The 23,555-nt window shown below is 40.9% G+C and overlaps 1 long non-coding RNA gene across 1 annotated transcript; it reads right to left on the bottom strand.

Annotated features, from left to right (window-relative positions):
* Window positions 1-85: 85 nt before the first annotated feature.
* Window positions 86-23,080, bottom strand: LOC112583839. Its single transcript, XR_003108107.2, has 5 exons — window positions 22,551-23,080; window positions 9,191-9,314; window positions 8,746-8,916; window positions 2,341-2,453; window positions 86-145 (listed from the first exon to the last, which is right to left on the bottom strand). It is a non-coding gene; the product is annotated as an uncharacterized LOC112583839 (long non-coding RNA).
* Between the last annotated feature and the right edge of the window lie 475 nt (window positions 23,081-23,555).

Raw genomic sequence — 23,555 nt, 5'->3', positions numbered from 1 at the left:
CAGACATCCTGGAATGTGAAGTCAAGTGGGCCTTAGAAAGCATCACTATGAACAAAGCTAGTGGAGGTGATGGAATTCCAGTTGAGCTATTTCAAATCCTCAAAGACGATGCTGTGAAAGTGCAGCACTCAATACGCCAACAAATCTGGAAAACACAGCAGTGGGCACAGGACTGGAAAAGGTCAGTTTTCATTCTAATCCCAAAGAAAGGCAATGCCAAAGAATGTTCAAACTATCACACAATTGTACTTATCTCACATGGTAGCAAAGTAATGCTCAAAATTCTCCAAGCCAGGTTTCAATAGTACATGAACCAAGAACTTCCAGATGTTCAAGCTGGTTTTAGAAAAGGCAGAGGAACCAGAGATCAAATTGCCAACATATAAAAAGCAAGATAGTTCCAGAAAAACATCTACATCTGCTTTCTTGATTATGCCAAAGCCTTTGACTGTGTAGATCACAACAAACTGTGGAAAATTCTTCAAGAGATGGGAATACCAGACCACCTGACCTGCCTCTTGAGAAATCTGTATGCAGGTCAGGAAGCAACAGTTAGCACTGGATGTGGAACAACACACTGGTTCCAAATTGGGAAAAGAATACATCAAGGCTGTATATTGTCACCCTGCTTATTTAACTTATATGCAGAGTACATCATGAGAAATGCCGGGCTGGATGAAGCACAAACTGGAATCAAGATTGCAGGGAGAAATATCAATAACCTCAGATATGCAGATGACACCACCCTTATGGCAGAAAGCGAAGAACTAAAGAGCTTCTTGATGAAAGTGAAAGAGGAGAGTGAAAAAGTTGGCTTAAAACTTAACATTTAAAAAACTAAGACTGTGGCATCCGGTCCCACACTTCATGGGAAATAGATGGGGAAACAATGGAAACAGTGACAGACTTTATTTTCTTGGGCTGCAAAGTCACTATGAATGGTGACTGCAGCCATGAAATTAAAAGACACTTGCTCCTTGGAAGAAAAGCTGTGACCAACCTAGACAGCATATTAAAAGATAGAGAGTATCTAGTCAAAGCTATGGTTTTTCCAGTAGTCATGTATGGATGTGAGAGTTGGACTATAAAGAAAGCTGAGCACCAAAGAATTGATGCTTTTGAAAAGTGGTGTTGGAGAAGAGTCTTGAGAGACCCTTGCACTGCAAGGAGATCCAACCAGTCCATCCTAAAGGAAATCAGTCCTGAATACTCATTGGAAGGACTGATGCTGAAGCTGAATCGCCAATACTTTGTCTACCAGATGTGAAGAGCTGACTCATTGGAAAAGACCCTGTTGCTGGGAAAGATTGAAGGCAGGAGAAGAAGGGGATGACAGAGGATGAGATGGTTGGATGGCATCATTGACTCGATGGACATGAGTTTGAGCAAGGTTGGTGTTGGTGATGGACAGGGAGGCCTGGCGTGCTGCAGTCTGTGGGGTCGCAAAGAATCAGACACGACTGAGTGACTGAACTGAACTGACTTAAGAGTGAACACTAATGTAAACTGCGGATTTAGTTGTTAACAATGCTTCAGTATTGGTAATCAACAAATGTACCCCACTAATAAAAGATGTAAATAATAGGGGAAACTTCAGAGTTGGTGAGGGTAGGGTAAAAGGATTAGGAGGGAGATAAAGAGTCTATTAATTTAAAAACAGAAACGATCAATTTATTAAGATAAAAGCAAAGGTATCAAAAAACAGGAAGTGTCCATTGTCTTGACCTAATATATTTTATAGTAACCAGTCCTGAAGGTAATATTACCACCGTTAGGAATTTGCATAAAATGGGGAGTATCGAAGACCTAAACGGAGTCTGTACAAACATTAGCAGACCTTAGGAGAGGCCAGAGCACACCCCAGGGGATGCGGCAGGCACAGCTCACAGCCATCACCCGTCACCGAGGAGCGCAGGGGACCACAGCGAGGCTGGCAGCTCACCGTCCACCGATGGATCAGCCAGGCGTCGTTCATTCATTCATGCAAAGAGTTGGGTACCACGCTCCAGGTGGACACCTTGCTCCTCACAGGCGCCGCCCTCCCCTGTGATGGCCCAGGACTGGTCCAGGACAGGTGCTGTCCCACTGTGGCAGGGACCTGTGTCTGCAGGCTTTCGGGGCCCATCACATCTTCCTCCCAGAGTGCCTCCATGCCTTGCTCCTAATAGCCTTGTACCCAAACAGTGTTTAAAGGCCAGAATTATTTAACCCTTTGAAACTGTTATCAAGAACATTATTAAGCAATTTTATGATTTTTTTCTTTCTTTGTGAGTGCCATAAAGATGTATGCATTTACATGGCAGGGATACATAAGCCCCAACCGTGTGAACATGAACTTACTTTCTTTTTTTTCTTATAAATTTAAATTTTTTTCTTTAGGAAATTTCCAGATACATAGAGATTACTCCCCAGTCTTCTCAGTTGGCTCTTAAGGTCTCAGGTCAGTTAGGGATCTGTTGACATTAAAAAATACATAATCATGGTTATTATTAAAAACTTACGGGAAGTGCAACACTGTAAACCTTATCCAGGCAGAAAAGGTGGGGTGAGTCCATTGGTTTGCATTGGTTTGCAGGGTTTTACATGAAGCCATTAGTTGTAACTCTCATAAAATACTCTGGCTTGTATTTACCATCTTAAATATACCATGTAAGTAATGATAACCTGCCAAGTATAAGAAATTTAGGACATCCTATTCAGTCAAGCTTATAGTAGGATAATAATTGCATAACTAAGATGTTATATTTAAATTATTTTGTACATTATGATAAAATCAGATGTATAACATTTAAAAAACAAATTCATAATTGATTAGTAGTATTAGGTGAATTTGAAATATAGATTTTTATATAACTTTCTTGTACTAAATAATATTAAAACTCTTAAAATTTAAAATGTGAATATGGGGTTTCTGGAACCATTATCTGGTAAGTAGTTGTTGACAAAATGCTGAATTGCATTTATTTATTCCTTGTAATTTATCAAAAGGAACTGCTGTTATTAAACTCTTACTTTTTTTTTTCTTTTCTGATCCAAAATCTTTTTAGAGAGAATTGGTTTAGTATTAGAAAGCAGAAGTATTTTTTATATTTTTATTAAGGATTTATTTAGACATTGTTTTAATTTTTTACTAATTAGGATAATATATACCTGTTTTACTATTCAGTTCAGTTCAGTGACTCAGTCGTGTCCGACTCTTTGTGACCCCATGAATCACAGCACACCAGGCCTCCCTGTCCATCACCAACTCCCGGAGTTCACTCAGACTCACGTTCACTGAGTCGGTGATGCCATCCAGCCATCTCATCCTCTGTCATCCCCTTTTCCTCCTGCCCCCAATCCCTCCCAGCATCAGGGTTTATTCCAATGAGTCAACTCTTCGCATGAGGTGGCCAAAGTACTGGAGTTTCAGCTTTAGCATCATTCCTTCCAAAGAAATCCCAGGGCTGATCTCCTTCAGAATGGACTGGTTGGATCTCCTTGCAGTCCAAGGGACTCTCAAGAGTCTTCTCCAACACCACAGTTCAAAAGCATCAATTCTTTGGTGCTCAGCCTTCTTCACAGTCCAACTCTCACATCCATACATGACCACAGGAAACACCATAGCCTTGACTAGACGGACCTTTGTTGGCAAAGTAATGTCTCTGCTTTTGAATATGCTATCTAGGTTGGTCATAACTTTCCTTCCAAGAAGTAAGCGTCTTCTAATTTCATGACTGCAGTCACCATCTGCAGTGATTTTGGAGCCCCCAAAAATAAAGTCTGACACTGTTTCCCCATCTATTTCCCATGAAGTGATGGGACTGGATGCCATGATCTTCATTTTCTGAATGTTGAGCTTTAAGCCAACTTTTTCACTCTCCACTTTCACTTTCATCAAGAGGCTTTTGAGTTCCTCTTCACTTTCTGCCATAAGGGTGGTGTCATCTGCATATCTGAGGTTATTGATATTTCTCCTGGCAATCTTGATTCCAGCTTGTGCTTCTTCCAGTACAGCGTTTCTCATGATGTACTCTGCATATAAGTTGAATAAGCAGGGTGACAATATACAGCCTTGATGTACTCCTTTTCCTATTTGGAACCAGTCTGTTGTTCCATGTCTAGTTCTAACTGTTGCTTCCTGACCTTCATACAAATTTCTCAAGAGGCAGATCAGGTGGTCTGGTATTCCCATCTCTTGAAGAATTTTCCACAGTTTATTGTGATCCACACAGTCAAAGGCTTTGGCATAGTCAATAAAGCAGAAATAGATGTTTTTCTGGAACTCTCTTGCTTTTTCCATGATCTGGCAGATGTTGGCAATTTGATCTCTGGTTCCTCTGCCTTTTCTAAAACCAGCTTGAACATTAGGAAGTTCACGGTTCACGTATTGCTGAAGCCTGGCTTGGAGAATTTTGAGCATTACTTTACTAGCGTGTGAGATGAGTGCAATTGTGCGGTAGTTTGAGCATTCTTTGACATTGCCTTTCTTTGGGATTGGAATGAAACCTGCCCTTTTCCAGTCCGGTGGCCACTGCTGAGTTTTCCAAATTTGCTGGCATATTGAGTGCAGCACTTTCACAGCATCATTTTTCAGGATTTGAAATAGCTCAACTGGAATTCCATCACCTTCACTAGCTTTGTTCATAGTGATGCTTTCTAAGGCCCACTTGACTTCACATTCCAGGATGTCTGGCTCTAGGTCAGTGATCACACCATCGTGATTATCTGGGTTGTGAAATCTTTTTTGTACAGCTCTTCTGTGTATTCTTGCCACCTCTTCTTAATATCCTCTGCTTCTGTTAGGTCCATACCATTTCTGCCCTTTATTGAGCCCATCTTTGCATGAAATGTTCCCTTGTTAGGGTAATATATGTCTTTTTCTAAATCGTGTTAACCAGTTTTAAGTTTATAGCTATAGATGTTAAGTATATGCACATTGGTTTATAAAAATATACCTTTTAATCCATGTTTTAATAACTGTGTTAAATTTAAGTCTTCATATTGGAAATCTCCCTTTCCAAAAGGGGAGCTAGTGGAATCTTCAGTTTCTAGAAGACTGATTTCTTTACACTATTTGAAATACAAGCATATATAGGTGGTTACAGTATATAATTTGCAACTTGACTCTCCAACAACTTGTACATTTTATTTCCCATGGCTGAAGAGTTTTTCTTAAAGGGCCAGCATGTTTAAAGCATTAAGTATTTTGGCATCATTTTTAAACTTTTTTACTCTTTGGGGAGTCTTCAAGATTCTTTATCTTGCTTATTTATGTTCTTTTTAACTGCAAAAAATCATCAAAATAGGAACTGTATTGAATTTGACTTTCCAACTGCGTTTGCTAACTCCCTGGGCAAACAGGCTATCCTGGTGATTCTCACGTGCATTTTCAAACCATTCTGGAAACTGTATCGAGATGTAATTTGTTCTCACATCTGGTACAACATAGATTGGTTGTATTCTAGGTTTCATAAATTAATAGAGATTTTTTTAAAAATTTAAGGGCTCTTAATTAGGTTTAAAAATAGCACCTAACTCATGACAAAGTTTTATCTATTACCGCCTGATCTTTCATTCAAGGTCTACTTCCAATGGGTATGTGTTGGTTGACAGCTGAGACCCATCTATGTAAGAGCTGTTTGAGAGAGGGTGTTGCTGGGTCAGAACCTGATTTTCCTGTCAGTTACAGTGAGCGGTTGGTGAGGGGAATTGCCTTCTCGTGGTATCTTAGTCCTTTCAGGCTGCTATAACAAAATACCACAGACTTGGTGGCTTATAAATAGCAGACAGTTTATTTATTGCCCACAGTCCTGGAGGCCCAAGATCAGGGTGGTAGTCTGGTCATGGGCGGGCCCGCCTCCAGGTTCATTTTTGCTGTGACCTCATGTGAAGGAAGAAACTTGGAAGCTCTCTGGGGCCTCTCCTGTAAGGGCACTAATCCCATTTCTGAGGGCTTCACCCTCACAACCTAATCACCTTCCAAAGGCCCACCTTCTAACACCATCACAATGGGCTTTAGAAACAGCATGGTGATATGGGGGACACATTCAGTCCCTAGCAGGAGGCACAGAAAGAGGAATGGGAGTAGCTGTCAGTTCCTGCTGTGACTTAAGGCAACTTCTGGACTTAAGCAGTTTTCACATCTTTAAATTTAAGAGCTTCTTGAAGATGAATTACCAAACATCCTAAACATCCAAACAAGTTATCCCTCAGAAGACCTTGGCAACTAATACACTGATTCCATTTTTCTGGTTAGTTGTAAGATCTTTACTATAGTGTATGAACGAGTAAAAATCATGAATATTGTTTTTTTTTTTTTTTGGTGAGAGATTTGTTTCCTTCAGTTCAGTTCAGTTGCTCAGTTGTGTCCGACTCTTTGCAACCCCATGAACTACAGCACGCCAGGCCTCCCTGTCTATCACCAACTCCTGGAGTCCACCCAAACTCATGTCCATTGAGTCGGTGATGCCATCCAACCATCTCATCCTCTGTCATCCCCTTCTTCTCCTGCCCCCAATTCCTCCCAGCATCAGGGTCTTTTCCAACGAGTCAGCTCTTTGCATCAGGTGGCCAAGGTATTGGAGTTTCAGCTTCAACATCAGTCCTTCCAATGAACATCCAGGACTGATCTCCTTTAGGATGGACTGTTTGGATCTCTTTGCAGTCCAAGGGACTCTCAAGAGTCTTCTCCAACACCACAGTTCAAAAGCATCAATTCTTTGGCACTCAGCTTTCTTTATAGTCCAACTCTCACATCCATACATGACCACTGGAAAAGCCATAGCCTTGACAAGATGGACCTTTGTTGACAAAGTAATATCTCTGCTTTTGAATATGCTGTCTAGATTGGTCATAACTTTCCTTCCAAGGAGTAAGCGTCTTTTAATTTCATTGTTGTAATCACCATCTGCAGTGATTTTGGAGCCCAGAAAAATAAAGTCAGACATTGTTTCCACTGTTTCCCCATCTATCTGCCATGAAGTGATGGGACTGGATGCCATGATCTTCATTTTCTGAATGTTGAGCTTTAAGCCAACTTTTTCACTCTCCACTTTCACTTTCATCAAGAGGCTCTTTAGTTCTTCTTCACTTTCTGCCATAAGGGTGGTATCATCTGCATATCTGAGGTTATTGATATTTCTCCCGGCAATCTTGATTCCAGCTTGTGCTTCCTCCAGCCCAGTGTTTCTCATGATGTACTTTGCATATAAGTTAAATAAGCAGAGTGACAATATAGAGCCTTGATGTATTCCTTTTCCTATTTGGAACCAGTCTGTTGTTCCATGTCCAATTCTAACTGTTGCTTCCTGACCTGCATACAGAATTCTCAAGGGGCAGGTCAGGTGGTCTGGTATTCCCATCTCTTGGAGAATTTTCCATAATTTATTGTGATCCACACAGTCAAAGGCTTTGGCATAGTCAATAAGGCAGAAATAGATGCTTTTCTGGAACTCTCTTGCTATTTCGATGATCCAGCGGATGTTGGCAATTTGATCTCTGGTTCCTCTGCCTTTTCTAAAACCAGCTTGAACATCAGGAAGTTCACGGTTCACATATTGCTGAAGCCTGGCTTGGAGAATTTTGAGCATTACTTTACTGGCATGTGAGATGAGTGCAATTGTGCGGTAGTTTGCGCATTCTTTGACATTGCCTTTCTTTGGGATTGGAATGAAAACTGACCTTTTCCAGTCCTGTGGCCACTGCTGAGTTTTCCAAATTTGCTGGCATATTGAGTGCAGCACTTTCACAGCATCATCTTTCAGGATTTGAAATAGCTCAACTGGAATTCCATCACATTATGGATTATTGTTTGTTTCCTTAGAACAGAACAATCCATAATGCAAACACCAACAGATTTGAAAATTTAATTCCTTAGTCTCTCTAGCCACATTTCCATTGCTCAGTAGTCACATGTAATTAGTGGTTACCCTATTGGACAGCACAGATTATTTCCATTATCCCTGAAATTTCTGCTGGACATGCAGGTTTAGACCATATTCTCTGAAACATGGCTTAATGCAGGTTAAATATTCAGTTCAGTTCAGTCGCTCAGTCGTGTCCGACTCTTTGCAACCCCATGAATTGCAGCACGCCAGGCCTCCCTGTCCATCACCAACTCCCGGAATTCACCCAAACTCACGTCCATCGAGTCGGTGATGCCATCCAACCATCTCATCCTCTGTCGTCCCCTTGTCCTCCTGCTCCCAATCCCTGTCAGCATCAGGGTCTCTTCCAATGAGTCAACTCTTTGCATGAGGTGGCCAAAGTATTGGAATTTCAGCTTTATTATCATTTCTTCTAATGAACACCCAGGACTGATCTCCCTTAGAATGGACTGGTTGGATCTCCTTACAGTCCAAGGGATTCTCAAGAGTCTTCTCCAACACCACAGTTCAAAAGCATCAATTCTTCTGCGCTCAGCTTTCTTCACAGTCCAACTCTCACATCCATACATGACTACTGGTTTTTCCAGTAGTCATGTATGGATGTGAGGTTAAATATTAACCCTACATTAATTTGCATCTCTGCCTTTAACAACAACTTCTCCCTCTTTCTCTGTCTCCTTGTAAGAGTTTTATTGAGATGTAGTTCACATACCATACAATTCACTCATTTAAACTCTACAAACCACTAGATTTTAGTATATTAAAGGGCTCTGCAAACATCACCATGATCAATTTTGGAACATTTTTGCCACCTGGAAAAGAAATTCCAGGGACTTCCCTTGGAGAAGGAAATGGCAATCCACTCCAGTATTCTTACCTGGAGAATCCTGTGGACAGAGGAGCCTGGTAGGCTGCTGTCCATGGGGTCTCTCAGAGTCGGTCACAATTGATGTGACTTAGTAGCAGCAGCAAGAACTTCCCTGGCAGTTCAGTGGTTAAGACTTTGCTTTCCAGTGCTGGGAGTACAAGTTCGATCCCTGTTGGGAAGCTAAGATCCCACATGTCTCAGGGCAAATAAACCAGAACATAAATGTAATATTGTAACAAATTCAATAAAGACTTAAAAGAATGATCTACATTAAAAAAAATTTTTTTTTGAAAAAAGAAATTCCACATCCTTTAGCTATTGTCTTCATGTCCTCTTATACCTCCAGCTCCAAGCAATCACCAAAATCATTTTTTGTCTCTCTATATTTCTGTGTTTTGGACATTTTGTTATCAGATCAGGTCCTGCTGCTTGCTGCTTAAAAATCAATACTTACAGATGTTGGTAGAAAGGAGAGGTGCCTTTTATCAGAAGGCTGGCAGTCTGGGGAGATGGTGGACTTGATGTTTTCCTCAAACCTCAGTAGATTCTGCTCAGCCATGAAAGCTGCTAAAGGGAAACTGGGAAGTCATCTCAGTTAATCATTGAGATTGGGGAGGGGGTGTCAGAGTCATTACCATCCTCTACTGTTGAAGAGGAAATTTAGAACTTTACATAACCTCCTGCTCATTCTTCCTCTGTAACTCAGCTTGCTCCTTGCACAGTCTGGATCATATAGGTCACGTAGTCTCAGAAAGTGGGGACTTACAATACTAGGAACTGGAGCTTGTCTCACTCACCCTTGTCCTGCTCTTTGCAGTTGCCCAGATCCCTGCACACCTGCTTAAGCATGCCTGTCTGTGTAAAGGCCAGGCAACCCCCTTCCCATCTTGACTGCTGTTCCCGTACACGCAACACCCCTTAGTTTAAACCAGACTATTATTATACTTGTTTCAGATGTACAACATTTTTTATAGGTGACTCCATTTAAATTTATTATATAATAATGGCCACGCTTATTTGTTTTAAAATTTATTTTGAATTGGAGGATAATTGCTTTAGAATATTGTGCTGATTTCTGTCAGACATCAACATGAGTCTGCCATAGGTACACATATGTCCCCTCCCTCTTAAGGTTTATTATGGACTCTCAGTTCTACTCCATTGATCTATGTATCTATCCTTGTACCAATATCATGCTATCTGGTTAACCATTACGTTGCAGTAACATCTGAATTTAAGAAGTGTGATTCCTCCAGTTTTGTTCTTTTTCATGATTGTTTTGGTTGAGTCCCTTGCATTTCCATATAAACATATGTGATGCATTTATCTATAAATATATTTATAACCAGGTTGTCAGTTTCTACAAAGAAGCTAACTGGGATTTCAGCAGTGATTATGTTGAACCTGATCACTTTGGGGAATGTTGCCTTTTTGACAGTACTAACGCTCTCAATCCATGAACATGAGATGTCTATTTATTTAGAGCTTTAAAAATTTCTTTGAACAATATTTTCTAGATTTCAGAATATAAATTCTATACTTCTTTTGTTCAATTTATTCCTAAGTATTTTTTATACTTTTGTAAATGGAATTATTTTCAGATTGTTCATGGAAAAAGCATATAGAAATAACAGAAGATTTTTGTGTGTTGATTGTGTATCCTATAATCCTGGTGAACTTGTTTATTAGTTCTAATAGCTGTGGGGCTTTTTTAATTAATTCTCCAGGATTTTCTCTATGGAAGATGATGTTAAGGATCAGATCAGATCATTCACTCAGTCATGTCCGACTATTTGCGACCCTATGAATCGCAGCACGCCAGGCCTCCCTGTCCATCAACAACTCCCAGAGTTCACTCAGATGTTAAATATAAATAGATATAATTTTATGTCTTCCTTCCTAATCTGGATGACTTTTATTTTGCTTTATTGCCTAATTGCCTTACTGGAACCTTTTGTACAATGTTGAATAGAAGTGGCAAAAGCATTTTGTATTATTTTTTACCTTTCAGAACCGTTAAGTATGATGTTAATTGTAGATTTTTCACCAATGCCCTTTCTCAGGTTGAAGAAGTTTCTCTGTGTATTTGCTGTGTGGTTTTGTCTGTTGTTTTTAAATGAGAAAGGATATCGGATCTCGTCAAAAAGTTTTTCTGCTTCTATTGAGCTTATCATGTAGGCTTTGTTTTTATTCTGTTGACATTGTATATTACATGAACCGACTTCCAGGTGTTCCTTGTTCATATAGACATTCACAGCTACGTATTTTCCTGTAGGCATTGCCTTAGCTGCATAAGTTTTGGTTTCTGTATCTCTAATTTCATTCATCTCAAAATATTTTTAAACTTTTGTTTTTATTTCTCCTTTGGTCTATTGGTTATTTAGGACTGTGTTATTTAATTTTCACATATATGTGAGTTTCCCAACTTACTTTCTGTTACTGATTTCTAATTTAATTCCATTTTGGTCAGAGGCTGTACTAGTTTAATGCAGTCATTTTAAGTTTATTAAGGTTTCTCTTATGGGATAGCATACACTCTATCCTGGAGAATATTTCATATGCATTTGGGAAGAACGTGCAGTTTGCTATTGTTGAGAGAAGTGTTCTGTAGATATAGCAGAACCTAGTTTTTAATCTTTAATGGAGATTTCCATATGCAAACAAAAGTAGAAACAGCATATGATGAACTCTCATCTATTCACCATCCAGCTTCGATGATCTCATGACCACTTGTAGGGGTTCTGACAGGCGATAACTCAGTGGTTCCCAATCACTGCCGCTACTTGGACTCTGGTTATTAGTGGCCTCTCAGGTGAGAAGGTCAAGAGACAGACACATAGTCCTCTTTCATGTTGCCAAAATGTCCCCTGGTCCAGAATTGAGGGGCAAGCTCTGGGTGATCTATGTTGGCCCTCCAAAAATGTTAAAAACAAAGGAGCAACAAAATTGAGCCTTGGCAAAATTTTACGGTACGTGTAGTCAACAGTCAAATAACAGATTCCATGAGGATCTTGGAGGAAGGATTTTTAATGCAGAATTAGGTTGTTCACATAACATTGTTTGCCAACATGATTGAATATAAAATGTTATATTGGTCTAAGCATTAAATAAAACTTTGTGGTCAGATCTCAGCTTGTCTTTGTAGCCAACTGAGTAGATGCTCTCAATTTTCTAGGAACTAATTGTTAAGATTAGTACTAACTGTAAATTGTACAGATTGTAGCAGATCCAAGTTCTTACTTGTAAACTGGCAAAATTCTTTCTTATTTGATATTCCAAAGTCATACTTCTAGCACCTCCTTTGATTTCTTGTTGTTGTTTAGTCGTGTCTGACTCTTTGTGACCCCATGGACTGCCGCATGCCAGGCTTCCCTGTCCTTCACTATCTCCCTTTTATTTCTACAAACATATTAAAATATTTACTTTCCTTTCCAGTGTCTTCAGGCTTTTGTGAATGTTTCTCTCCTCTTCCTCCTAACTCCTGCTATTGTGGCTTGTTTTCTCTTGTGCCTTATAAATTGTCGTTGTGAGACTGTGTCCGGTGGAACCCACCTGTGACACTTCTTTGACTTGAGTCTGAGGGGCATTTCTTGAGCAAATAGTCACGTTTGCTTTTGCCGACACCTGATATACAAGCAATCAAGGATGTTTTTAAATGATCAGTTTGGTGTTCTCAGGACTCACAGACACTATACATTCTGGCCCTAAACCTGTCTGAGGGTGAAGTGCAAATTCTTATTATATTTGTCTCCCCATCACCCAGAGTTAAAGTCAAGAGAGATGTTTCCTTACTATCTCCTTAAGAGAGTAAGGGAAAAATCCAAAGGGGATTTTTTTCCCCCTGGACTACTCAATGAAATGTGGCTTTCAGGGTCCCATATAATGAAGGTTTCCAGATGGTAGACTTAACCACCTGTACAGGCTCTAGACTTCATCTCTTTCCCCTCAAGCAAACTATCAAATGGAAACTCCAGGCCCCCAAAGTTTCCTTGAACAGTAACTGCTTCTATAGTCTTGCTCACATTTCTGAATTCATCATTTCCATAATTTTTGGTCTTTGAGAGTTCCCTTTTACTTTTCTGCCAGGCCAGCTATGCATTTAATAGTATGTTGGGTTTTAAATTTTCTTTAAAAAAATAGATAATTATAGGTGTTTTACACAAAAGGGTTATTAGGGTTTGTAATCTTCCATATAACTAAAAGTAGAAAGCAATAGTTTTGTGGGAGTTTTTATTTTTTACATTTAGAACTTCATTTAAGCTAGATCTTATTTTTGTGATTAGTTTGAAGCAAGGTTAAATTTTTTCTGTAGATTCAAACAGCATAAAAAAAGGGACAATAGAAAATGGGCACTAAATGAGTGTGTTGGGAACGTTGAGTTCAGCTTTAGGAACAAAATGATGCACAAAAGCAAATATTAAGTAATTAACAGATTACTTTCATATCTTTGATTAATGTCTGCTACCCACCCCAGCCCTGACTCCTATTGATACAAAAGGTTCAGAACGACCTTTTCTATAGTGCTTTATTCACTGCATTTCCTCAGTTGTCTTACACCAGCTTTTCCCCACTGAGCTTCATGACTGAGGATCTATTTACTCTTCACTGTTTTTATTCCTGATTCTTCCAGGATGGTGGGGCCTGAATAAGGATGGGGGATTAGGATGATGAGTAGATTTTAGGATTTTGGACTGAGTTTGGGTCCAGATACAAGTAATCTGAGGCTGCTAATAAGAGTGTGTTAATAGCTGATTTGTAAATGCAACCCAATCTAAATACAGAAACTCAGACCTTAGAATAAATTCCATTCCTACCAAGTTTGAGGAACTGTCCTAATTTCTTGAAATATCAATTATATGTATACTGTGTGCTTAGTCGCTCAGTTGTGTCTGACTCTTTTGCCAGCCCATGGCCTGTAACCCACCAGGCTTCTCTGTCCATAGGATTCTCCAGGAAAGGATACTAGACTGGGTGGCCATTCCCTTCTCCAGAGGATCTTCCTGACCCAGGGATCAAACCCAGGTCTCCTGCATTGCAGGCCGATTCTTTACCATCTGCGCTACAGGGAAGTTCATCAATTCTATAAAAATATTATATACGTAAATATACAATTAAGCCATTTTCTAGAACTTATAGATTATTTTGTTATAGATTTAAATTATAATCCACAACATTTTTAGAAATGAGAAAAACCCTAAATGAAAACTAACTTCCATTTAGAGGTAAAAATATTCAAACTTGGAAGCGCTTCCTACCCTTTGATTAGAATAGAAAAGTTTGCTTTCACTACTTTTTTAGAATTCTATTTTATTACAGTGCTTCCCAGGTGGCTATGTGACATTCTACAGGAGGCAGTGATTGAAACCATCCTCAAGAAAATAAATGCAAAAAGGCAAAAATGGTTGTCTGAGGAGGCCTTATAAATAGCTGAGAAAAGAAGCTAAAGGCAAAGAAGAAAAGAAAAAATATACCCATTTGAATGCAGAGTTCCAAAGAATAGCACGGAGAGATAAGAAAGCCTTCCTCAGTGATCAATGCAAAGAAATAGAGGAAAACGATAAAATGGGAAAGACTAGAGATCTCTTCAAGAAAATTAGAGATACCGAGAGAACATTTCATGCAAAGATGAGCACAATAAAGGACAGAAATAGTATGGACCTAACAGAAGCAGAGGATATTAAGAAGAGGTGGCAAGAAGACAGAAGACCTATACAAAAAAGATCTTCATGACCCAGATAACCACGATGGTGTGATCACTCACCTAGAGCCAGACATCCTGGAATGTGAAGTCAAGTGGGCCTTGGGAAGCATCACTATGAACAACGCTAGTGGAGGTGATGGAATTCCAGTTGAGCTATTTCAAATCCTGAAAAATGATGCTGTGAAAGTGCTGCACTCAATATGCCAGCAAATTTGGAAAACTCAGCAGTGGCCACAGGACTGGAAAAGGGCAGGTTTCATTCCAATCCCAAAGAAAGGCAATGCCAAAGAATGTTCAAACTACTGCACGATTGCACTCATCTCACACGCTAGTAAAGTAATACTCAAAATTCTCCAAGACAGACTTCAGCAATACATGAACGGTGAACTTCCAGATGTTCAAGCTGGTTTTAGAAAAGGCAGAGGAACCAGAGACCAAATTGCCAACATCTGCTAGATCATCAAAAAGGCAAGAGAGTTGCAGAAAAACATCTATTTCTGCTTTATTGACTATGCCAAAGCCTTTGACTGTGTGGATCACAATAAACTATGGAAAATTCTTCAAGAGATGGAAATATCTGACCTGCCTCTTGAGAAATCTGTATGCAGGTTAGGAAGCAACAGAACTGGATATGGAACAACAGACTGGTTCTAAATTGGGAAAGGAGTACATCAAGGCTGTATATTGTCACCCTGCTTATTTAACTTATATGCAGAGTACATCATGTGAAATAATGGGCTGGATGAAGCACAAACTGGAATCAAGATTGCCAGGAGAAATATCAATAACCTCGGATATGCAGATGACACCACCCTTATGGCAGAAAGTGAAGAAGAACTAACGAGCCTCTTGATGAAAGTGAAAGAGGAGAGTGAAAAAGTTGCCTTATAACTTAACATTCAAAAAACTAAGACTGGCATCCAGTCCCACACTTCATGGCAAATAGATGGCGAAAGAGTGGAAACAGTGACAGACTTTATTTTCTTGGGCTCCAAAATCACTACAGATGGTGACTGCAACCATGAAATTAAAAGATGCTTGCTCCTTGGAAGAAAAGCTATGACCAACCTAGATAGCATATTAAAAAGGAGAGATATTACTTTGTCAACAAAGGTCTGTCTAGTTAAAGCTATGGTTTTTCCAGTAGTCATGTATGGATGTGAGAGTTGGACTATGAAGAAAGCTGAGCACTGAGGAATTAATGCTTTTGAACTGTGGTGTTAGAGAAGACTCTTGAGAGTCCCTTGGACTGTAAGGAAATCAAACCAAGCAATCCTAAAGGAAATCAGTCCTAAATATTCATTGGAAGGACTGATGCTGAAGCTGAAACTCCAATACTTTGGCCACCTGATGCAAAGAGCTGACTCATTGGAAAAGACCCTGCTGCTGGGAAAGATTAAAGGCAGGAGGAGAAGGGGATGACAGAGGATGAGATGGTTCGATGGCATCATTGACTCGATGGACATGAGTTTGAGCAAGCTTGGAGTTGGTGATGGACAGGGAAGCTTGACATGCTGCAGTCCATGGGGTCACAAAGAGTTGGACATGACTGAGCAACTGAATTTCTGAACTTCCCAGGTGGCTCAGTGGTAAAGAGCCTACCTGCAATGCAGGAGACACAGGAGACACGGGTTCTATCTCTGGGTTGGGAAGATCCTCTAGAGAAGGAAATAACAACCCACTCCAGTATTCTTGCCTGGGAAATCCCATGGACAGAGGAGCCTGGTGGGCTATAGTCTATGGGGTTGCAAAAGAGTGGGACACAACTTAACAACTAAACAACAACAGCAACAAATTTTATTACAACCTACAGATTGTAATTAAGTTACATCTATGCTATTGAGTGTTCTATTTTTTCTTTTTTCCTGCACTGAAGCCTGGATATCCCTGTTCTTATTTTCTGCCCCTCTACTCAGAAGACATCTATGTTTATTTATCTCCACCTTGCTGATATCATAGAGCATTTGTCTTTTTAAAACATGTTTACTTTAAATTGGAGTATAGTTGAGTTACGATGTTGTGTTAGTTTCATGTATACAGCAAAGTGATTTAATTATACGTAAATGCGTATCTATTCTTTTACAGATTCCTTTCCCATTTAGGCTGTTGCAGAATAGTGAGTAGACTTCCCAGTGCTATTTAATAGGTCCTTGTTGGTAATTTTTTTCTTTTACCTATGGTAGTGTGTACATGTTAGCTCCAAACTCCTAATTTTTTTCTTTCCTCAACCTTTCCTCAAATCATAAGCTTGTTTTCTAAGTCTGTGAGTCTGTTTCCATTTTGAAATAAGTTAATTTGTATCATTTTTATAGATTCCACATGTAACTGATATCATATGATACTTCCCTCTCTCACTTCACTTAGCATGATAATCTGTAGGTCTACCCATGTTGCTGGAAATGACATTATTTCTTTCTTTTTTATGGCTGAGTAACATTCTGCTGCTGCTGCTGCTGCTGCTGCTGCTAAGTGGCTTCAGTCGTGTCCGACTCTGTGCGACCCCATAGACGGTTTCAATGTGGTATAGATAGACAATAGAATGTTACTCTACCTATCAATGTAACATTCTATTGTCTATCTATACCACATTGAAAGATCTAGAAATTGATTTGGTTTTTGTGCCTGCAGCCTATTTGGAAGAAAGTTTAGGAAAAAGGAACCAAGTGGAAAAACCTAATAGCAGAGGACAGTTTTAATCCATCAGCCTCTAGGCTGAGGGCCCAGCACGCTTCCACTGTACCACTCTGCTTGCTTACATGTGTGTTGTTTTAAGCCACTAAGTATGTGGTAATGTATTACAGCAGCCATAGGAAACAGACGCAGTATGCGAGGGCCGGGCACACAGGACGTGCTCACTCAGTGACTGCCCTGCCCGCCTTCACTGTCACACACGTACCACCGGTGCTGAACTTGCTGCAACTTCAGAATTTCCCAGGGAGCTTGTGGAACCAGCTTAGGCTTCCAGAGGTTTTGATTCAGGAGGCTTGGGGAAGAGCCTGGAGTTTAGCTCAGGAAATCCTAGTGTAAATGTTTTGTCCCCCACAGTTTAAGAAACACCTCCTACAGCCAAGAATGATCTGTTGTTGCTGTCAGGGTCACCCTGAGGGGATGAAGACACGCAGGAGGAGGCTCTCAAACAAAAACAGTCAAAGAGCAGGATGTAGAAAGCATTCTTGGGACTTCCCCTGGGGCCCAAGGGTTAAGACTCTGCCCTCCCAATGCAAGGGCGCAGGGAGTGTGGGTTTGATCCCTGGTTGAGGAACTAAGATCACACATGCTGTACAATGTGGGAAATAAAAAGGGGGGCAGTGTCTGCGCCTGCAGGGCCGTCGTCCTGCACCTCAGACCTGCCTTCCTAGAGGACCTGCACAGGTCACCTTGGAGGAGGCAGACTATCAAAACGCCCTTTCCTGGAATCCATTAAAGGGGAGGGGATCTGTATTTCTCACAATCACAAACCATTTAAGCTTTCTGAGAACAGTGCTAGGATCAAAAGAGAAGGTGCCCAGCTGAACTGCAAACAGTGCCCTGCTTTCAATTTTTATAATAGTTGATATGTAGCAGGAGCACATCCTGTACCAGGCACTTTGATTTATTTTTATTTACTTGTGGCTGCGCCTGGTGGCATATGGAATCATAGCTCCCCGACCATGGATGAAACCAGGGCACCCTGCATTGGAAGTGCGAAGTTTTCACAACGGGACCACCAGGGAAGTTCCTGGCCACTTTTATGTATTTTAAATAATTATGTGATTTTATTTAATTCTCTTGATAGCTCTGGGAGGTCTGTGTTCTTCATTGGATAGGTGGGAACCTGAAGCTCAGAGAGGTTCAGTAAGTTGCCTGAGTTCACACAGGTGGTAAGTGTTGAGGCAGGGTTCCACTTCCTTATTGCAGCTGACGGCCTGTGGGCCACAGCCTGGCCCACACAGTTGTCCCCAGGGAATGCCCTCTGGTAAAATGACGCAGACTTAGGGGTCCAGGATCTGCTTAGGCCACGTTCCCTGGGCTCCTTTAGTGATTCTCCTGCAGCAGACAGACATGGAAGACTGTGTCCAGGATGAGGCTACCACTGAGATGGGGAGGCTATGAGGGCAAGCTGATGAGCTGTGACCCAAACATGAGACAGACGAGACCTGTGTCATCGTTGCTGAAAACCTGGGCTCTGTGCCCTGGTGCCAAACAGAAGCATGGAGAAAGAGCCTTGGAGGAGGAGAAAAGAGAAGCTTTATCACTTTGCGCAGCAAAGGGGGTCTCGGCAGGCTAACACCCACAAGACCATGCCCTCCTTCCTCGGAACAAGGAAGGGGTCTTGTAGTTTCAGGGTGGGAGATAAGGATCAGGGCTGATGTGGTCTTGCCGTCTTCTTTCCTCAGATGCCGGCTGAGATCATTAGGGCCAGCGTCAGGTCACTTTGGAATAGGTTCTGGTGATCCGCAAGGTTGTTGTTTCATGACCTTCTTTCTGGAATGAAGAATGCCCACAAAGGAAAGGGGTGCTAGGAAGTGTTGTCTTGGAGAAGTAAACACCAGGTCATAGTACAACTTTAACCAGAGGGCAGTCATTTTCAGAGTGCAGTTTGGTAAGAGAGAGAGGGGAAAATAACATCTACAGACCAGCTGAATGCACAGAAGGAATAAGGGCTGAGGAACGGTTAATATAATGGGGATGCCTCAACTAGTTTATACTACAGCATCACCTAAAGAACCAAGATGGGGGAGTGAGAAGGACCAGAGCTGTCTTCGTTGACCTTTGTCAATTAGTTCTTAATCTTTGTTGTTACACAGGTGGTTGTTGTTTTTTAAATAAAAAAAGACCATCTACATTAGTCTGCTAGGACTGCCATAATAAAGTACCACACGTAGATTTAAACAACAGAAGCTTATTTATTCCATAGTTCTGGAGGTTGGAAGTCCAAGGTCAAGTGTCGGAAGGGTTGGTTTCTCCTGAGGCCTCTCTTCTGTGGCTTGTAGACAGCTGCCTTCTCCCTGTGTCTTCACATGGCCCTCCCTTTGCATGTCTGTGTCCAGTTATTCTCTTCTAGTAAAGGCAGCAGCAGCAGTAAAGGCTTTAGCCATATTAGGGACATCCCTGGCAGTCCAGTGGTTAAGACGCTGCACTTCCAATGCAGGGGGCATGGGTTCAATCCCTGATTGGGGAACCTAAGGTCCCACATGCTGTAGGGTGTAGCAAAAAAAGAAAACAAGAAAAAAAAGGCTTTAGATATACTGGGTTAGGGCCACTGTAGACTTCACCTGCAATTCAGGAGACCTGGGTTTGATCCCTGGGTTAGGAAGATCCCCGGAGGAGGAAATGTCAACCCACTCCAGTATTCTTGCTTGCAAAATCCCATGCACAGAGGAGCCTGGTAGGCTATAGTCCATGGGGTCACAAAGAGTCAGACATGACTGAGAGACTAACACTTTTCAAAGACTTTGTTTAACTTTAATCATCTCTTAAAACTTTAATCACCTACAAACAGTTACATTCTGAGGTCCTGGGGTTTAAAACTTCAAAACATGAATTTTGGGGGACACAGTTCAGTGATCAGGTCTCTGGGTTTGTCGGCAATTATCAAGTTAGGATGGTATCCCCCCACAGACTGAGAGATGGGGACCTCTCCTTCCTGAGGATTGCATTTCAAAGGAGTGGCTTGCAGGTCCTTGAGAAAGACACTCCTGAGTTGTAGGAGATATATATATCTAGATATATCTATATCTATATCTATATATAGATATCTCAAAGGGACAGAGGAAGGATTCACAACTGTAGGCCCTTTTTAGGAAATGTTCTGTAAGGTCAGGTCAGGACCTGTCATCAGGTTTCAGGTAGAACAAACACTAAATTCTTTTTAGGTTTGAGGTTTTTTAGGCAAGAGCTTTAAGGTGAATACAGTCATCTTAGGGCTGTGGCCTTGAGCTGTTAGAAATCAAGTTAGTGTTGGGACTTCTCTGGTGGTCCAGTGGCTAAGACTCTGTGCTCGTAATACATGGAGCATGGGAGTATAGGTTTGATCCCTGGTTGGGGAACTAGGGGTATCCCTGATAGCTCAGTAGGTAAAGAATCCACCTGCAATGCAGGAGACCTGGGTTCAACCCTTGGGTTGGGAAAGGAGTGTCTCCATTCCCTGGAGAAGGGAAAGGCTACCCACTCCAGTATTCTGGCCTGGAGAATTCCATGGACTCTATAGTCCGTGGGGTCACAAAGAGTCAGACACAACTGAGCAACTTTCACTTTCGGGGAACTAAATCCCATATACTGCAACTGAAGATCCTCTGTGTGGCAAACAAGATCTGATGTGGCCAAATCAATCAATAAACACTTATATTAAATTAAAAAAAAAGAAATCAGGTTAGTGTTATTCAAGGCTTCAAATGTGGGTGGGGTAAGGAGAGGTGGGCAGAGGAAGTCACTTGTGATGAAAGTTTGCAGTTTTTAGAGGCCAAGACTGAGGCTTAGTTGAAGAAGGCTCAGAGGGCCTGATTAGAATTCAAAGGGCAAGTAAAACTGTCACTGTTGACAGATGACATGACGCTATACAAAGAAAGTCCTAAAGATGCCACCAGAAAACTGCTAGAGCTCATCAATAAGTTTGCTAAAGTTGTAGGATACAAAATAAGTATACAAAAATCTCTTGTGTTTCTATACACTAACAATGAAATATTAGAGAAATAAAGAAAATAATCTCACTCTCCCTTTAACACATTAAAACATCAAGTCACCTTTGAACAAATAAAGTTCAGCTCACTCTGGATCTTCTTACCTATTGCAGTACTGTGGGTGGTGGCTTAGTTGCTAAGTCGTGACCAACTCTTGCAGCCCCATGGACTGTAGCCCGCCAGGCTCCTCTGTCCATGGGATTCTCCAGGCAAGAATACTGGAGTGGGTTGCCGTTTCCTACCACAGGGGATCTTCCCGAACCCATGGACTGAACCCACATCTCCTACATTGCAGGCAGATTCTTTATGACTCAGCCATCAGTGAAGTCTCATTGCAGTAGTATATCACTGGTTAAATCTTCCCTTAACACTCTGACTAGTGTCTGATTTGTTTATCTTTGACATTGATGATGACAGAATGTGCTCTTAAGTCTTAGGAGAGGAGATATTCTCAAGTTGAAAGCTGAGAAAAACAGATGTTCATTGCTCCTTAAAAGCAAAAACCTGAGCGACACACACGCACGCACGCACACAGAAAACAAGGAGAAAAAATGAAAGTGAATCAAGGGGCTAGAGACTTATTGCCAGGGAGGAACTGATTAAAAATGCAGCAGAAAGGACTTCCCTGGTGGTCTAGACTCCACATTCCCAGTGCAGGGACATGGGGCTGATCCCTGGTTGGGAAACTAAGATCCTACATGCCACACAGTGTGGCCTGAAATAACAGAGGAGAGAACCACCACTTCTTTCTGGTGTCTGGTCACATATACCTCCACTCCCCTGGGAATGAGGAGCTGGAGGAAACAGATCAGAGACCAGACTACGGAGACAAATCCTGGGTCATTAGTTTGTATTTGAGGACAACCTGGTTCTTCATTCTTTCCCTATCCCTCATTTATCTTATCTCAAAAATTAAAAATTAAACTAGACTAAATAAATGATTGCGAAGGAAGCAGTAGAAAGAACATTGACAAAAAAGGTTAAAAAATGGATTTTGCAGCATTATTTACAATTGCCAACATAGAGAGGGGCAATCTAAGTGTCTATCAACAGATGAATGAATAAAGAAGATGTAGTATTTTTTAGTACCTATATACAGACACACATATATGCCAGAATTTCACTCTTTTTTACAGTTGAGCAATATCCCACTGTGTGTGTGTATATGCATGCATACGCAATGGAATATTACACATACACACACAATGGAATATTACTCAACTGTAAAAAAAATGGAATTTTGCCATTTGCAACAACTTATGCTTAGTGAAATAAGTCATGCAGAGAAAGACAAATACTGTATGATTTCACTTATATGTGGAATCTACAAAACAAAAAACAAACATAACACACCAGGAAAAAGAGTTATAAATACAGAGGACAAAGAGGCGGCTGCCAGAGGGGAGAGGTGTGGGGGAGAAAGAAACCGGGGCATGAGATCGGGAAGCACACACCTCCAGGTGCAATGTGAGGGAGTCACAGGCGTCAAACATGCAGCGTAGGGAATACAGTCAGGAACTGCGCAGTGACTTTGACGACGGCATGCAGTAACCGGGCTTATCGTGGGGATAGTCTTGAAATGCGTAGAAATATTGAATCACTGTGCTGTGTAACAGGAACTAACATAGTGCTGTCAGCCAATTATACTTCAAAAACAAACAAACAAGGTCACAGAAAAAGAAACCAGATTTGTGGTTACCAGGGGGCAGGGCGGGAAGAGGAGGAATTAGATGAAGGTAGTCAAAAGGTATAAACTCCCAGTTATGAGATAAATAAGTTCTTGAGATATACTGTACAGCATGGTAAATAGATTTAACACTGCTGTATATTACATATGAAAGTCACTAATAAAGTAATTCCTAAGAATTCTCATCACAAGGGAAAATATTTTTTTTCTATTTTATTTTGTATCTGTGTGAGATGATAGATGTTTCACAGAACTTGTGCGGTCATCGTTTTGTGATGTGAGTAAGTCAGATCATTTTCTTGCACAATTAAACTTGTATAGTGCTGTTGTTTGTTGTTTAGTTGCTCAGTCATGTCTGACTCTTTATGACCCCATGGACTATAGCCCACCAGGCTCCTCTGTCCTTGGGATTTCCCAGGCAAGAATACTGGAGTGGGTTACCATTTCCTTCTCCAGGATACACTGCTATATATCAATCATATTTCAATAAAACTGGAGGAGAAAAAATGAAAATTTTAGTCCATGGTATCTGCCATTTGATTTTAGATCAAGGATTTAAAATCTCTGAGTCTAATTTCTTCATCTGTAAAATGAGAAAGTTGGATTAGAAAATTCAACTTCATTCAGGTGTATTTATCAAATATTTATTATATGCCCATGGCTGGAGCTACAAGGGTAAAGCAAATGCAGTCCTTCCCTTCGTTCAGGTAGAGTTAAGGCTGCTAAAGAGTGTGGTGGAATTTATTGACCAGTGGACAGGGTCTGTGCAGGG

The sequence above is a fragment of the Bubalus bubalis genome, chromosome 3 (assembly GCF_019923935.1).
Source record: "Bubalus bubalis isolate 160015118507 breed Murrah chromosome 3, NDDB_SH_1, whole genome shotgun sequence".
Taxonomy (NCBI): Eukaryota; Metazoa; Chordata; class Mammalia; order Artiodactyla; family Bovidae; genus Bubalus; species Bubalus bubalis.
This window is presented reverse-complemented; position numbering and strand designations above follow the sequence as displayed.